A 17,853-nucleotide genomic window follows, 5' to 3' on the forward strand; every position below is an offset into this window, starting at 1 on the left:
GAGGTGAAGAGGAACCACGCTGGAAGGCAGATACTATAAGGCCTTGTAGGCCATTGAAACTCTTTGACTTTTACTAAGTGAAATGGGAACTCTTGAAGGGATTTGAACAGAGGAGTTACACCTGTGTCTAATGGGTTCACTGCTGTTTCAGAGAATCAACTATAGGAAGACAAGAATAATCTAACCAGTTGGAAACCTATTACAATAATCCAGATGACAAATGATGGTAGTTCAGATCAGGTGACAGCAGAAGAGGTGGTAAAAAGCAGTGAGATTTTAGATGTATGTTGCAGGTGGAGCCAACAGAACTTCCTAAGGGGTGGGATGTGAGATGGAAGAGTCAAGAATGACTTTAAAGTTTTGGTCCCAAGAAACTGAAAGAATGGATATGCTAAGAAACTAGAGGGATAAAAAAAGGAGCAAGTCTGGAGAGGAAGATCATAAGTCTAGATTTAGACCTGAGTTTGGAATGTCACTTAGCCCTCCAAGTGGAGATGGGGTAGAATTTTGTCAAGAGATCAGATGAGAGTTCTGTACTGGAGATATAATAGAGTCATTGGAATACAGATAGTATTTAAAGTGCTGAGAGGGACTTCCCTGCTGGTCCAGTGGTTAAGACTCAGCACTCCCAATGCAGGGGGCCAGGGTTCGATCCCTGGTCAGGAAACTAGATCCCACATGCCACAACTAAGAGCCTGCACGCCACAACCAAGACCCGCCGCAGCCTAAATTAATTAATTAATTAATTAAAAAAAATAAAATGCTGAGACTATGAGATGATCAAGGGAATGAGTGTGGGTAGGGAAAAGGGCCAACCACTAAGCCCTGGGGCACTCCAACATTACAAGTTTGGGAAGAAGAGAAGGAACCAGCAAAGGAGACGAGAGACAGCAAGCAGTAAAGTGGGAAGTAGAGTCACAAGATAATGGGAGAAATAGAGTTGAAGACAGTGAATATAGACAATTCTTCCAAGAATGATCACTTCCAAGTGGAAGAAAGAAATGGGTCGAAGCTGGCAAGGAAGTGAAATAAATAAAGTGAATGTTTAAGAGGTTAAAAATAACAGCATGTTAGCATGTTGAAGGGAATGAGTCAGTAGACTTAGGAGATGGGAAGGATTGCTGGAGCAACGCCCTTGAGTAGCTGAGAAGGAGTTTGACCTCTTCCACGGTGGAGTTGGCTTTGGATAGCATGAATTGTTCACCTATGATTCTGTTGTAACAGGAAGGACAGGAGAGAACACAGATACAGATACGGATGTAAATTAATGTAGTCATTGGAATTATACAAGAGTCCCTCTAATTTCTTTCATTATCTCTGTAGCGTAGAAGAGCAAGGCACTAAGTCAACAGAATTTGTGATGGACTGGGTGTGGAGCACACACAAAAAGAGAAAAGGGTGACTCCAAGTTTTTTGGCATGAACAATGGGAAAGATGGAGTTGCCCCATCTAGTGGTGTGCTGGAGCTAGCTCATACTGGCCCAGGAGAGGCAAGGGTTAAATTCCCAGGGATTCAGTGAGCTGGTGGTCGAACACAGACATTATCAAAATTAAATTACACAAACTTCCAACCAAATAATTTATATTAAAAACAAAAATACAAGACTCACACTGTGTACTGCATTTCATCCATAATAAGATTCTTGAGGTTGTTTACATCTATGATATCTCTATGATGTAAATATCACACAACGGCATGCTATGTCTCTCTTCCTAACTGTGCATTTAGTGATGTCACATTGGTAGCTTGAAATCAGCCATGGTAGGAGTATTGACATCACAGAAATTGGAAAATATTAAAAAAAAAAAAAATCAGAGCTTGATGTATTATTTTGTTGCTTGTCTAGACTTAAAGTGCTAGAAAATATGTTAATATTGTAGTTTAAACTTACAAGTATGTGGTTGTGTCTGCTACACTGTAAAAGCACAAAAAGTTGGGGAAATATTCTTCCAGGATTCAAAACCCTTTATGTGATTCAGCAAAGAAGACACTGTGTCACTGATAAATGAGTGAAGTTCCAGCACACACCTTTGTTATTTCAGGTTCATCTCCATCATTAAATAAAAATAATAACCGAAACTTAAAAGCTTTTGCATAGCAAAGGAAACCATAAACAAGACCAAAAGACAACCCTCAGAATGGGAGAAAATATTTGCAAATGAAGCAACTGACAAAGGATTAATCTACAAAATTTACAAGCAACTCATGCAGCTCAATAACAAAAAAACAAACAACCCAATCCAAAAATGGGCAGAAGACCTAAATAGACATTTCTCCAAAGAAGATATACAGATGGCCAACAGACACATGAAAGAATGCTCAACATCATTAATCATTAGAGAAATACAAATCAAAACTACAATGAGGTATCATCTCACACCGGTCAGAATGGCCATCATCAAAAAATCTACAAACAATAAATGCTGGAGAGGGTGTGGATAAAAGGGAACACTCTTGCACTGTTGGTGGGAATGTAAATTGATACAGCCACTATGGAGAACAGTATGGAGGTTCCTTAAAAAACTAAAAATAGAACTACCATATGACCCAGCAATCCCACTACTGGGCATATACCCTGAGAAAACCATAATTCAAAAAGAGTCATGTACCAAAATGTTCATTGCAGCTCTATTTACAATAGCCAGGACATGGAAGCAACCTAAGTGTCCATCAACAGATGAATGGATAAAGAAGATGTGGCACATATATACAATGGAACATTACTCAGCCATAAAAAGAAACGAAATTGAGTTATTTGTAGTCAGGTAGATGGACCTAGAGTCTGTCATACAGACTGAAGTAAGTCAGAAAGAGAAAAACAAATACTGTATGCTAACACATATATATGGAATCTAAAAAAAAAAAAAAGGTCATGAAGGACATAGGGGCAAGACAGGAATAAAGATGCAGACCTACTAGAGAATGGACTTGAGGATACCGGGAGGGGGAAGGGTAAGCCTGGACAAAGTGAGAGAGTGGCATGGACATATATACACTACCAAACGTAAAATAGATAGCTAGTGGGAAGCAGCCGCATAGCACAGGGAGATCAGCTCTGTGCTTTGTGACCACCTAGAGGGGTGGGATAGGGAGGGTGAGAGGGAGGGAGATGCAAGAGGGAAGAGATATGGGGACATATGTATATGTATAACTGATTCACTTTGTTATAAAGCAGAAACTAACACACCATTGTAAAGCAATTATACTTCAATAAAGATGTTAACAAAAAAATAATAAAAATAATAACCAACGTTCATGTTGGGACTATGATTGTTCATCATTTGTAACCATGGATACAGTTTGTTAAATGTCAATAAACATTCTGTCAGAATCAATTAGGTATCAGTAAAATGCATAATAAATGTGTGTGTGTGTGTGTATATATATACATTTTTTTTTTTTTTTTCAGGAAGGCAATTGCTAAACATTTAGCAGCTCACCACTGCTTTTACTACAATGGAAAAGAGAGGGAGGGGCCAGTTTGCGGAGCATTATCACCAGCACTGCAAGTCCTCTCACTACCTGTACATCCTTAGGTGCATTGCTAATTTACTTTGTCTACTCATCACTCACTTTTGGGATAGCAGCAATCCAAAGAATGACAACAGAAAGAAAATAGGGACACCAAGCAGGCTCTTAGTTCCCTTGATTCCCACACAATGCCCCACAATTCCTAGTCCCCCAGAAGTTCCCCTGAATTTCCAGCACCAGTGTAGACACAAAGAAGACTCCAAGGGTGATGGTGGCTTGGAGGAAAACCCTTGAGCCTCCTCAGCTCCCCAGGTTTAGCTGGTTATGTCCCCTGACTTTCAGAGGAGAGTGCAGACTTATCTTCATGCAGTCATCCCCTGCCATTATGTTGTTTGCAAAACTATGTGGGAAAGGGAAAGAGTGCTAGATTTAGAAGCAACAAAACTAGGTTCTGGTGCCTAATATTAGGCAAACTGCTAAATATTAACTGGGGAGTTTGGTCTAGGTGACTTTGAAGTCCTTTATAACTAAACTGCCATTCTAATTTACTCAGATCAGTAGCCAGTTGACGACTACAACAGGCTATGGATTATACTTTAAGATTATATATGTATTTTTAAAGAACCTCTGGCACAAATTATTCCCTCAAGGAGAGTCTCAATTTATAAGGGAAAAAGCATTTCATTAGCAGTAGAAAGAAAATTTGAGACCATAATATTGACCATATATTTAATTGATGGCATTACATTTAAGTTTTTTTTAGAGTAACATACTTTAGTTCAAGTATAATCAAGACAAGTTCAGTGATTAACTCACTCTTCCTATCACGAATCTATCAAAGAACTTCCTCCTTATGGCAGAGACCATTAGTGCTCACAAAATATTCATGTGTTCCCTTACGTTTTGCAGGCTCCCTTGAAGTTAGGTTGCCAGGTGACAAGGTTCTGGCCCAGGGCCTGTTGGTAAAAGTGAGGAAAGCTACTCTAGGCCTGGCCTTTATAAACATCCTACAGGATGCCACCTTCATTGTGGTAACCCACTGAGATTTCATGAGTTTGCTTGTTGCAGCAGACAGCACTAATTACCCTGACTAGTGGACTCCCCATTTTCCAGAAAACTAGATAAACCTCCTACTAATTCACAGATCTATCAAGCAACAACTTCCCTCCACATTAAACCCTGCTCCTACTTTTCCCTTCCTCCCAAGAGGGCAGACACTGAAAATATGGTTCTGACCCATGTGACAAAGCAAATATACTCTGAGTCTACTATACTTTGATTGTCAGTTTTCTTTCATCATATTAAGCCATAATAAATTTATAAGTAATCCTGTGTTGTGCTTTGCAGGCATAATAAAAATAATTCTATTTCATGTATTTCCTTTAGCAACTGCCATTCTAAAGAATTTTGCATGCAGCATAGTACTGAAATGGCTAGCTAGTATTTCAAGTTCTCCAGTACTCATTTTTTCAACTTCTTACCTTAAAATGATTGTAGATTCATGAGAAGTCACAAAAACAGTATATAGAAATGGGACACAAAATTCCTGAAAACCCTTCCCCAGCTTCTCTAAGGCTGACATATTGTGTAACTGTTTGACATTATCAAACCGGGAAATTTACATTGGGACAATACTATTAACCAGACAAGAGAACTTAGTGAGCTTTCATTAGTGTTTACATGCTTTCCTCTGTATGTGTGTGTGAGTGTGTGTATGTGTTTCTATACAATTAGATCTCATGTAAAATTTGTGTACCCACACCGCCATCAGGATACAGACCTGTTCCATCACCAGAGAAGGACACCCTCATACTACTCCATTATATTTGTACCCACTCCCTCTCAATGCTGCTTCTCTCCTCCAGTCACCACTGTTCTCCGTCTCTATAGTTTTATCATTTCAAGAATGTTATATAAATGCAATCGTACAGCCTGTAACCTTTTGAGATTGGTTTTTCCCCCACTGAGCATGATGCCCTTCAGATCCATCCAAGTTGTTGTATCGATAGTTTGTTTCTTTTCATTGCTGAGTAGTATTCCACTGTATGGCTGTACCAATGGATGTTTAACCATTCACCCACTGAGGGACTTCTGGGTTGTTTCCAGTTTGGGGCTATTTCAAATAATGCTGCTGTACATGTACAGGCTTTGTGTGAACATAGGTTTTTATTTCTCTGGAATAAATGCCAAGAGTGTAATTCCTGGGGCTTATGCTAAGTGCATATTTAGTTTTCTAAGAAGTCAGACTATTTTTCCAGAGTGCCTGTATCAATTTATATTCTCACCAGTAATGTATGACTGATCCGGTTTCTCCACATCCTTGCCAGTATTTGATGTCACTATTTTGAATTTTAGCTGTTCTAATATGTGTGTGGTGAGGACTTCCCTGGTGGTCCAGTGGCAAAGACTCTGCTCTCCCAATGCAGGGGGCCCGATGCAGGGAGTTCGATCCCTGGTCAGGGAACTAGATCCCATGTGCCGCAACTAAAGATCCCGCATGCCACAACTAAGACCTGGTGCAGCCAAATAACTAAATAAATATTTTTTTAAAAAAATATGTGTGGTGAGATCTCACGGTGGTTTTAATTTGTATTTCCCTAATGGCTAATGATGCTGAACAACTTTTCATGTGTGCTTATTTTCCTTCCGTATCTTCTCTTTGGTGAAATGTCAGTCCATGTCTTTTGCCCATTTTCCAACTGGATTGTTTGTTTCTTTACCGTTGAGTTTTGCGTGTTCTTTATATATTCTAGATACAAGTTCTTTACCAGATATATGGTTTGCAAATATTTTCTCCCAGTACTCTTATTAATTTCTAAAACAGTATTTCAAAGAAAAGCTAAAGTTCTCACAAATTCAAATGAGATTGAATAAAGACGTTGAAAACTTGGGGATACTTTAGAAGACAATCAATATAGTCATTTCCCAACTTTTTCTGAAACAAGAAGAAATTATTATTGCATTCTAGGTAGCAGATGCATGAAGGTTATTGAGACCCAGTAGGGAAAAGTTACATTTTAGTGTACCTACAGCAGACTGATTAATTTTCATTACCTTAAATTGAAGACAGAAGGATAAGAACACTGAAGTGATTTACTAAGAAGTTTGTCAAGCATATGCCAATGTAATTATTTTTTAATCCAACAAGAAAATAGGTATCAATAAATAAGTCATTAGTAAGCTAAAGAGACTTATTTCCAGTGTATTGAAATTGAAAGAGAAGCTTATTTAAAGATTAAGGCAGGTATCAAGGAATACATTGCAGAAAGATTAAAGGGTACTGTTAATGAGCTAAGTATGTGTTTGCATCTAAATAAGAGAAAGGTCTAGAAGAATAAAAAACAGGAAAAAGAAAAATGTTTTATTAACAAACAGAAAACCACACATGCAATATATTAACTAAATATCAAGAACAATTATCACTATTACTAATATTTTTTAATTGATAAGAAAAAGTAAGTCATTTTAATAAGGGTGAGAAATGGCTATTTGTTTACTACCTGAGAACATGAAATGACCCTCTAGGGTAGTTTCAAAAATAAAACACTTTGTAATTATTATAATTAATGGATGAGATTCTGTATGTATGCAGATAAAGTAGTAATATAATTACAATAATGATGAAAATGGAATTGAGTGTTATTGTTGAGACCTTGCTTCATATTCTCAAATTCTAGAGTAACACTGGGCAATAAAGATAATGATTTTTAACAGGTGTCTTCACCTTGTATTAAGGAGAATATAAGTATAGTTTTTAAGATTGCACTAAAACCATCTGCTAACTTATCTAAACTCGACTACTCTGAAAACTGTAAATTCTGAAAAATCCCAATTCAGAAGAGAATTCCACCCTAAAAAAACAGTCTTACAGAATAACTCCTATGTTTAGGGGAACCATGAACTGCAAAAACAACTAATTTCTTAACTCCATAGCCTAAAATGAAAAGGCTATTCTGTTATATTCTAATGACAGGAAAAGACCGCATGACTCTTCATGACTGCTGCTACGTTTGGAAACAAAGCTAGAAGTTCACCCAAATCCCCCACCTGGGAATTGGAGTTGACCCCAAAAAAGTTATTTCACCTGAACCCCAAGTTTTATCTTATCATCCAAAACCACTCTCCATTCTTAGCACCACAAGTGTATCAATAGCACACTTACCCAGTTTGAAAACCTTCATCTTTCTCCACTGTAACTATTTGTTATCAGGGAACCACCTGTTCTGCCAGAACTTACATCTGGGAAAGGATTAGTTTTATTACTGAGGCCTGGATACCAGGGTTTTTGAAGCTTTAACGAGCCAAAGCCTCAAGGTCTTCTTAAGCCTCGTGAGTGGTGGAAGCAGAAATGCACCCACCTGCGGAACATACTTTCATTGGGGAAAGTCATCAGAAGGGGTCCTTTAATTACACATTGTAAAGAATCGATCCATTGATCCTGAAGGAAACCTTGAAGTCACCATCAACCTGTTTCAGGTTTCAGAAAAGTTGTTTTAGACAAGTTGAGCGACAAGTTGAGCGTGCTGTTTTGAGATGCAAATAGGACTCTGCTTAGGAGCTGCCTTTGTTTGGGTAGAAGAGAGCCAGGCGTGGAGCCAGAGAGGATATTAGTTCAGGTTCTGTATCATTGATGCAGTGCGCTGTATTTCAAATCATTCCTTGTCATTGTGGAGGGTTTTTTGTTTGTACTGTGCTGTCACTGTTCTTGTTGATGTTTCACTGCCTTTTATAGTAAATAGAGATCTGACATTGAAAAGATGGCCTGGGGCTTCCCTGGCAGTCCAGCAGTTAAGACTTCGCCTTCCAATGCAGGGGGTGCGGGTTTGATCCCTGGTTGGGGAGCTAAGATCCCACATGCCTTGCGGCCAAAAAACCAAAAAACAGAAAACAGAAAAGATGGCCAGAAAAACTTACAGACTTTGTCTTCAATTCACATTGGAGGAGAGGTTGTGAAAAGGAGCTGTGCTGGGCAGTGGTTAGCTCTCACGCTGTGGGTTTTCAAAAGCAGCAAAGCCAGAATGCACAGCTATTGGCCTGTTGGGCACTGTCCTACAAGACCTTGTGTGGTTTCCCTTGAAGGGAAAGGACATTCCCATAGCCAATCATCTAGAACCAGAAAATGGTTTGAGGAGTTCCTCTCCCTCTCTGAGCTGCATGGTAATTGGGTTTAGGCTCCAAAGCAGCTGCTCAGAGCCCTGAAAGGGGGAAAGGGGGGTGTGGGGGGAGGGAGGTCCAGCCAGAGGCCAAATTAGGACTGCGAGATGTGGAAGAGCATACAAGTCTCATAGCTGTTTGTAAATTTATTCCCATGGTGTTTTCCACTATTACCCCTGAACTGTCAGTAAAATCTTACTAAATGTAGAATTTGGCGTCAACTCTGTGTAGGGAATTAAGTAAAGGTCCTAAGCTAATTAGGAATCATGGGATGAAGGAAAAAGCAGGGCCAGAAGAGTGAAGCCTTTGCTCCAGGCTGTAAGAGTGGATTGGAACTTCAGGAGGTGATAGAGGCCCTGGTGGGGCTGTTTGACAGGAGCCTGGAGCAGAGGAAATGCTCCACCAAGCAGATGTAAGACACGACTCCCGGAAGAAAAAATAAGAAGTATTTTTTGAGAGGTGCCTGTAAGAAGTATTTTTTGAGAGGGCCTGATACCCTAAAAATCACAGCACTTGAGACTCACTATCAATGACTATTTATGCTTAAATAGAAAATTCAGACTGACATTGAAACAGGAGGGAAGGGGGCAGGACACAACCTTTAAAAGAATGGCATAGCCATAGGACATGACAAAAACTGGTTAGAACCAACTAGGTCCAAGATGGCGGAAGATTTGACTTCTAGTGGACCTTGAACCTCATTATACGCTCATTGTAATACATTAGCATATACCAAAGGACACACCTACAGGCACCATGACCGTTCTGAGGCTAACCATAAAAGGCCGAAAAGTGGGCAGTGGCCCAAGTCCTGGAAATCCCCGCCCCCTCCTCTGAAATAGTCGGAATAATCCTCCCACTCATTAGCCTGTGAAACTACGCAGCCCATAAGAACTAACCACGCCATATTTGGGGGCCTCTTGCCTTCTGAGATGGCCCGCACTCTGTCTGTAGAGTGTGTTTCCCCCAAGGCCGCTCTCGCCTTCTGAGACGGACTGCATTCTGTCTATGGAATGTGTTTCTCTCTAAATAAATCCACTTCTGACCTGTCACTTTGTCTCTCACTGAATTCTTTCTGCAACAAGACATCAAGAACCTGAGCTTCATTAAGTCCTGAGACCAGGTGTGTGATTTCAATTAAAAGACAGTGGGTTCAAGCGCCATTCTGGGTTGTGTGCTTTGAGCATGGGCTGGAAACGCGAGTAACAATAGCATGTGTTTTGATTGAATCCCTTCCCACTTAATTCTCAGCACCGTCATCGCCCTGGGCCAGGTCCTCACGGCTCGATATCCAGATTCCTGCAACAACCTTCTGACTAGAATTCAGAAGCTCAGGCACTCTCCCCATCACGTGACCTGAACACCACCATGACATTGACTTCACAAAACATCGACTTCATCATAGGGCTGCTGCGCCCATACAAACCATCTGTAACAGCACAAAACTTCACATCCTGGATCAGCAATAACAACGCCAGGGGCCACAAGCAGAAGAACATAGACTTTAAAGAACAGGAAGGGGGTAAGCAAAACCCTGGGCTGAGTCCCTCACACGAGAGGAGAGATTAGGACTAGACTGAACACATCTTGACCCAGTGACAGCAGCGAGAAGGGAAGCTAGACAAGAGCCCTCCTCAGTGAGGAGTGCGGCGGTACAGAGGAGAGCTGTGGGGAGGCCCGCCAGGCAAGCCACGACATCACAGCTGCCTCGGCTGAAAACTGCAGGCTGCGGCGCTCTACACCCCCCTCGGCGGGATGCAGGGTAAACTTGCCGGGGAATCCTGATGACGGTGTATGATTAATCTCCTCAATCAGAAGTTGAAAAGAAAGTACAATGTGGTAATACTGCATTCCAACTGGAATAGCACACGGCTAATAGAAGGATAGACGTCACATATAGCTGTGTATTCAACCAAGATTTACAACAAACCTACTGCGTGCGGCCCCTTCAGCCTGCACGGAAGAGGGAGAGTTGAAAGCCGCAGTCCTGGCCCTCAGGTTGCCAAGACTCAGGGGTGAAATAAACAAGTTAAAGAGACATTTACAGGAAAAGGCGATGGGTTCTCTAATAAAAGGGAGCACAAGATGCTGTGGAAACTTACAAGGCGTTCGCATAACTTGGACCCAAGGGGGATAACGGCAGAACTTTCTGGAGGTGCTAACACCTAAGCTATTGAGATTGAGTAGGTGCTAGCCTAGGAGGAAAGAAGGTGTATTCGTTTCTTACGTCTGCTGCAACAAATTACCACAAGCTTGGTGGCTTAGAGGAACGAAATGTATTCACTCACGGTTCTGAAGGCTAGAAGTCTGAAATCAGTATCCCTGGGCGGACATTGGCAGAGCCGTGCTTCCCCAGAAGGCTTTCAGGAGGGCTATTCCTTGCCTCTTTTAGCTGCTGGGGGCTGCCGGAATTCCTGGGCTTCTTCCCACCTCACTGTAATCTCCACCTCTGTCTTTGCCACGCCTTCTCCTCTGTGAGGGTCAAATCTCCCACAACCTCCCTCGAAAAAGGATACAGCTGACTGCATTTAGGGCCCAGCCAGGTAATCTGAGACAGTCTTCCCATGTTAAGATCCTTTACTTCATCATATGCCCAAAGATCCTTTATATATTTTTGGTCTTTAGAAGGTAACATTCACAGGTTCCACGATCAGGAATGGATATCTTTGGAGGGTCCACTTTCAACCTGCCACATAAGGGCTCAGGGAAGGGCATTCCAGGCCGAATATGAGACACTTGCAAAGGCTCAGAAATTGTGAGAGAGCACGAAGGGCTTTTGGGAGAACAAGGAGTTTAATATGGCTCAGGTGTTGTTTACAAGGCGGAAGGGAAGAAGCAAGCTGGAGGGACTAAGAAATGTCTGCAATATAAGGGCTTTATGGCTTGTTCTCTTGCAATTTAAAGGAGTTCTTCAGAAGACCACCTAAACACCCCTGAGAAGATCCCTGTGCATCCCTGAGCATTAGAAACTGCTCTGGGGCAGGAAAGACAGGAAAAGATAGACCTTAAGGAACTTGAAGGAGAAAGGGAACCATTGCAAGGCCTAGGGTTGCCGTGCACCAAATAGCCAGACAAGGCTCTTCTGCAGGGAAGCACGTGCCCACCAGGTAACTGAGTCCTTTTGGGGGGGGAACTTGAAAACACGAGTAAACTGCTAACCTCCAGCTGCTTCTTATCCGAGCCCCTCAGCCATTCCTCTCCGAAACACCTCAAGGTGGAATTTGTGGTTGGGATAAACGAGCTTAAATGAGCCTTTTCCTCTGGGAATCCTGGCTCACAAATAAGCTGGAGAAATAGCTCTCCCAGAAGCTCTTTGTCCTGTCCAGTGCACACACTCACCAAAATTTTCCATTTTTCTAGTCAATGACAAGTGACCGAAGAAGGGTCCCCCTACCAATCTCCTTTTTCCCTTAATGACTTTAGTTTCTTCAAGTGAGAAAAAAAAAGAGAGAAACAGATACTCAGAAAGAGAGTGGAGGGACAGAGAAAAATAGAGGGAGGAGAGAACACATAAGCAAGTTAGTAAGTTCACTAAGTATTTACCAAGCACCCCTTATGCACCAGGCACTATTCTAGGTGTGCAGAAAATAGCAGGAAACAAGACACAAGGGACTGACATTGCAGAAGTTGTGCAAAGACATTCTGGAGCTCCTACTCCATGCTTAGCACTGTGCTAAGCTCTGTGCATTCTCTCTTTAAGCCCCAAAGAAATGGGGATGAAATGAGTTTGGAGGCAGAGATGGGACTGCCCTCAAGATAAGGATAGAGGTAGAAATGGAGACGGTTTATGCCAAATTATCTGATTTCTTCCTTGCCTATAGAACCCAATTTTCTACACTTATTTGTTTCAGATTCCATTCTGGAATCAGGCGGTTTTTCCAGAAACCGCAGCCAAGTCAAGCAAAAGAGTTCCAAGAGTAAATAAAGGAAAGTTCCTAAGTTTGACGGGCACTCTGGGCCATGTTAAAGTGATGCAGACTTGGCTGGATCCTTCGGTTATTTATAGAGCGAGTGAACACTAAAGCGTGCTGCAACTGCAGATGGCCAGGCCAGATGATCTGTCACGATCCCTTCCAACTCCGTTTATTTTGTGATTTTTTATTTTTGCCCTAGTACCTATCACAAGGGCTAAGAAGTGAACCATTATTAAGAGGCTAGACAAAAGACTTGGAATGGATTTTATATCATAAAATCAATTAAAATAATATGAAGTGTGGGGTAGGGGGATTGCATTTTTTATTTGAGGAAACCTCATCAGCAAGGATATCTTCCAATGCTTGTGCTGAAGGTGATTTCCTGTAACCATAACACCCGAGGCCATCAGAAGAGCCTACTCATTTTATAGACAAGGCTACCATGACCCAGAGAGGGGACATGGCATGCCTAGGTCTTCTGTCTCTTTGTCCAAAGGTCTTTAGCCAAACCACAGTTCAAAACATTTTAATACAGACTTCCATCTCGACTAAGGAACTTCTGTCTCATTCTGGTCCTGGTAAAAGTTAAAATATCTGATATGTTAATGTGCATGATTTGGGATTACAATATAATTTTATATATAAATTTATATAAAATTTAATGATTAAATCTATAGAGACAAGTTCTCCTAACTCATAAGCTAGACTCAGAGCTATTTAATGGGGATGGTGGTGTGCTGAATTGGGCGATTGGGATTGACATGTATACACTGATGTGTATAAAATTGATGACTAATAAGAACCTGCTGTATAAAAAAATAAATAAAATTCAAAAATTAAAAAAAAAGAAGCTATTTAACTCTTTTACAACAAGAACATAACATGAAAGTAAATTATAGCCTCAGTGGTACATTACGTTATGTCTTATTTAACTAATTTCCAAGGAGACCTAACATAAATCTGGAGTTTGGCTCACTTCTGAGTTCCCCCGGGGATTGTGAAGAATAATCTGGCAATGAAATATCCTAGCTAGAAACTTATATTCATCTCCATAAACACAAGGAAAATATTTTATTTGGGGTACTACAGGACTCATGTGGGTTTGTTTTTTGTTTTGTTTTTTTTCCCCTAGGCTCCTTTGTTTTTAACAGGAATATGAGATTTTTCAGTCAAGAAATATTTCTAGTGGCAGGGTGGGTGGTGGTGGTGGGATGAACTGGGAGATTGGGATTGACATGTATACACTAATATGTATAAAATAGATAACTAATAAGAACCTGCTGTATAAAAAATAAATACAATAAAATTCAAAAAATAAAAAATTTTTAACTTTAAAAAAAATTTAAAAAAGAAATATTTCTTTTTTTTGAATTGGCAATTTTATTTATTTGTTTTGAATTTTTGAATTTTATTGTATTTATTTTTTTATACAGAAGGTTCTTATTAGTTATCTATTTTATACATATTAGTGTATACATGTCAATCCCAATCTCCCAGTTCATCCCACCACCACCCGCCACCCCCACCACATTCCCCCCTTGGTGTCCATACGTTTGTTCTCTACATCTGTGTCTCTATTTCTGCCCTGCAAACCGGTTCATCTGTACCATTTTGCTAGGTTCCACATATATGCGTTAATATACGATATTTGTTTTTCTCTTTCTGACTTACTTCACTCTGTATGACAGTCTCTAGATCCATCCATGTCTCTACAAATGACTCAATTTCATTCCTTTTTATGGCTGAGTAATATTCCATTGTATATATGTACCACATCTTATTTATCCATTGGTCTGTCGATGGGCATTTAGGTTGCTTCCATGACCTGGCTATTGTAAATAGTGCTGCAATGAACACTGGGGTGCATGTGTCTTAAAAAAAAAAGAAAAGAAATATTTCTATGGGTGTCGAGAATAAGAGGTAAACATCAAGATGTTTTTGACCTGGATCTTGAGTGGAGAAAGCACAAGCCTGCCCGTTTAGAAGTCTAGTCAATCAGTGGTTGGTTGTGTTGCATAACAGTAAACAACTGTCTCCACTTATACATGACGGAATCAATCCAATGGCTGACTGTCTGAGATTTGAATAGATTAACTTTAGACCTTCTTCCTGCTGTTAAGCAATACAATATTCCTATCATTCTATAAAAAATGTCAATCATCTTCCAGAACATGCCTAGCGAGATTTTTTTTTCCATCTTTCCAGTAGCCTTTGTCAAATGGCAAAACTAAAATTGAGTAATGAGGCTGATGTCCTTTATTCAAGGAAAAAAACAATCCACGGATTAGGCGGTACGTTGTCTCCCAGGCACTGGAGCCCTCCTCCTGAGGGATTTTGGACAAGAGTGAGTTTTACAGAGCGTTAGAAACAGCAGGGTGGAAACGGGGCATGATTGGCTAGGGTTGTATATCTGACCTTATTTAGAAAGATCAAGGAAATATGCATAAAGTCCGGAGTTGGCTTGGCATTTAGAGATTGGCTGACTGGAAATACTGGATTTTTGGTCAAACAGAGCATTTACAGAAACGTGAAAGTTCTGTTTGCTGACATGGCAGGAGCGGTTCCATCTTGGGCCTAAAAATTTACTTCAACCCCTGTTATTCTGACAACCTGTAGTAGCCATGGTCCCTCTTCAATGCAAAAAGCAGTGAGGAAACTTAGGCAAATCTATTATTACCTATACAGGAAGCGTCAGTCTTTATTTATGGAGATAATCAACGCCCGCAAAAGCCTCTCTGTGATAGATAGCTTTAGGAGAGAAGTATGCATTATTACCATGACAAAATAACTTTGTATTGAATAGCTAGTAAAGAAATTAACATTTGTGGAGTACTTACAATTAGCTAAGTACTTGAATTACTTATCTCATTTAGTCCTCACAAAAATCCTTTAAGGTGCCCATTTGGCAAAAAAAAAAAAGAGGGAACAAACCTGTAATGGTTAATAGCCCAAAGCTGCAGACAGTAAAAGCTGTGGATAGAAACGAGTTCTTTCCTTTCCCTCGGGTTTCTGCCCCTGCATCACCTGGAGATCTTTCTCATCAAATAAAGTGAAAGGAGCCTTGGAGCAAGCTTTTCAGAATATAAGAGATGACCTTCCCTTTTCAATTCAAGAAAGAAACCGTGAATGAAAGAAAGTCTGAAATTCCTTTTGTTGTAATTATGTGTTTGCTGTAGCAGTATTTACCCAAGAACCTCGAGGATTCTGTAGTCATGAATTGACAGCAGTCATTAAGGAAAATCCCTGATGACTGCTTTTGCCTCAGATTCTGTAGCGCTTGCCAAGTAAAACCTATTGTCACTTGAGAACAACGATATTTGTTTCCTGTTCTCTGGAGGGCGTAAGAGTTAAACAAAGGTATGCATGTTCTCTAAATGGATTTCGCCCAACAAGAGCTGAACACCTAACAAGGCGACAAGAACTTGTGATTTATGAGCGTTTCTAACTGATGGGAAGTCGGCTGACATCCACACAGGCTCTGAAATGGAGGACATTGTACAGTATCTGTCACGGGGTTACACACGCTATTTTAAGCACTCGTGATGAGGAAGATTTTCTGCCGAATACGATCTGCACCCAAGAGAGACAAAAATCTATTAGACTCTCTGACTGCTTTAAAAATTCTTACTTAGCATCACTGTAAGATAAGTTATTACTGAAAAGAGTAACACCGAAACAGGGAAGAGCCAACTTTGACTCCATGTTGGATCTGTTTCTTTGACTTTAGCCTTTGCTTTTCCTTGCTTTTGTTATTATGATCATACATAATGCCCTACCTCAGGGAACCCTACCCACCTGTGAATGGCTTGCAAGAAAGGAGAAATTAACACATCCCCTCCCATTAATGGTTGGCCATTCCAGGAGATGTTTGCCCTTTTTCCTTTACTTCCTCCCCACCTCTCCCTCTCTGCCTTTTTTCCTTTACTTCCCTCTCCGATTCTATAAAAGAAACTGTCATCCAGACCCAGATAAGATGGGTTTTTGGTGGGACCCTAGTCCGCCATCTCCTCGGTCTGCCGACTTTCCGAATAGAGTCGTATCCCTTGCCTCAGCACCTCGTCTCCCGATTTATTGGCCTGTCGTGGGGCGAGCAGAGCAAGCTTGGGCTCGGTAACAGCATCCCCTTAGAAATCATAGTGTCCATGTAAATGTATTCACGGGGCCGTTTCAGAAAAGTTTTGTAATAAATCACAACAGGCCAATATTGTGTGTGTGAGAGAGTCCTCACGGAGGGAAGGAAAGACATCCCTCTACTCTCCAATATTTAATAACTGGGTCTATGAAATACACTGACAATAGGCAGATTAACAGGAAGAAAAGGTATACAAATTCATTCATTTTTAATATTACATGCATGGGCGCAATCACATGAAAAAAAGTGAATACCCGTAAAAAAGTGCTGAGTTTGGAGAGCTTATATTCTGACTTAATAGGGGAAGGGAACTGGAGATGTAAACCACTTAAGGGAGAGGAAATGATTTCTAGGTAAACAGGAAAGGGCCCTTAGAAGAATAGATGGGAGGTATGATAATTTGGGACAAAGTTTGTCAGTTTGTGGTAAAGAAGTCAAAGTGGTGAGACGTCTAGTCTCTCCTGTGATAAAAGTCAATCTTCCCAAGTTGATGAAACTCCCGGGGAGGGGAATGATGACAATTTAGTCCCTTCGGGAGTATCTGTCCTCAGGCAGAGGAAACCTCTGCCTGCATCTGCTATTTTTCAAGTGTCTTCAGCTCAAAATAATCCTTATGCCAAAGATTTTAGTACCCTTTACTTGTGTAATTATTTTGCTGTGTTGTGCAGTGTCAAGTTGATTAAAGATGCAAACGATGCTTCCCCAAAATAACCTTCTCTGGATTGTTCCAGGTTACGGTGGACAAAATAAAGGAACCTGTACAAAAATTTGGAATGCAGGAGTAAAAGAGTAAACACAGTCAGATATGGTCATGGTCAGAGGCAAGGTCTGCCCTCTGGCTTCTCTGATCTGCAATTAGTTCTTCTTCCTGACTGCTGGCCTCCATGCCCAGCAATGGCCCCAGGGCGACAATCAGACACAAAGCTGTGGACCCCCAGGGGCAACAATTTCCCAAAGGCCCCTCCATGAGCTCCTCCAATGCAAGAGCCTGATGTGGAACCTCTGGCTTGGCCACCCATGCTGGGCTCCAGGCAGACCCAGGACTCTTCCCTGATCTGACTCCCATTTCCGGACCTTCACCTCCCAAGCTCTTGTCACAGCTGCATAAGGACTTATTCCTATAATTCATTCTTTATGCCATAATACACAGAGTGACTCTGCTTTTCCAAATGAATTCTGAC

The sequence above is a fragment of the Balaenoptera acutorostrata genome, chromosome 5, assembly GCF_949987535.1.
Source record: "Balaenoptera acutorostrata chromosome 5, mBalAcu1.1, whole genome shotgun sequence".
Taxonomy (NCBI): Eukaryota; Metazoa; Chordata; class Mammalia; order Artiodactyla; family Balaenopteridae; genus Balaenoptera; species Balaenoptera acutorostrata.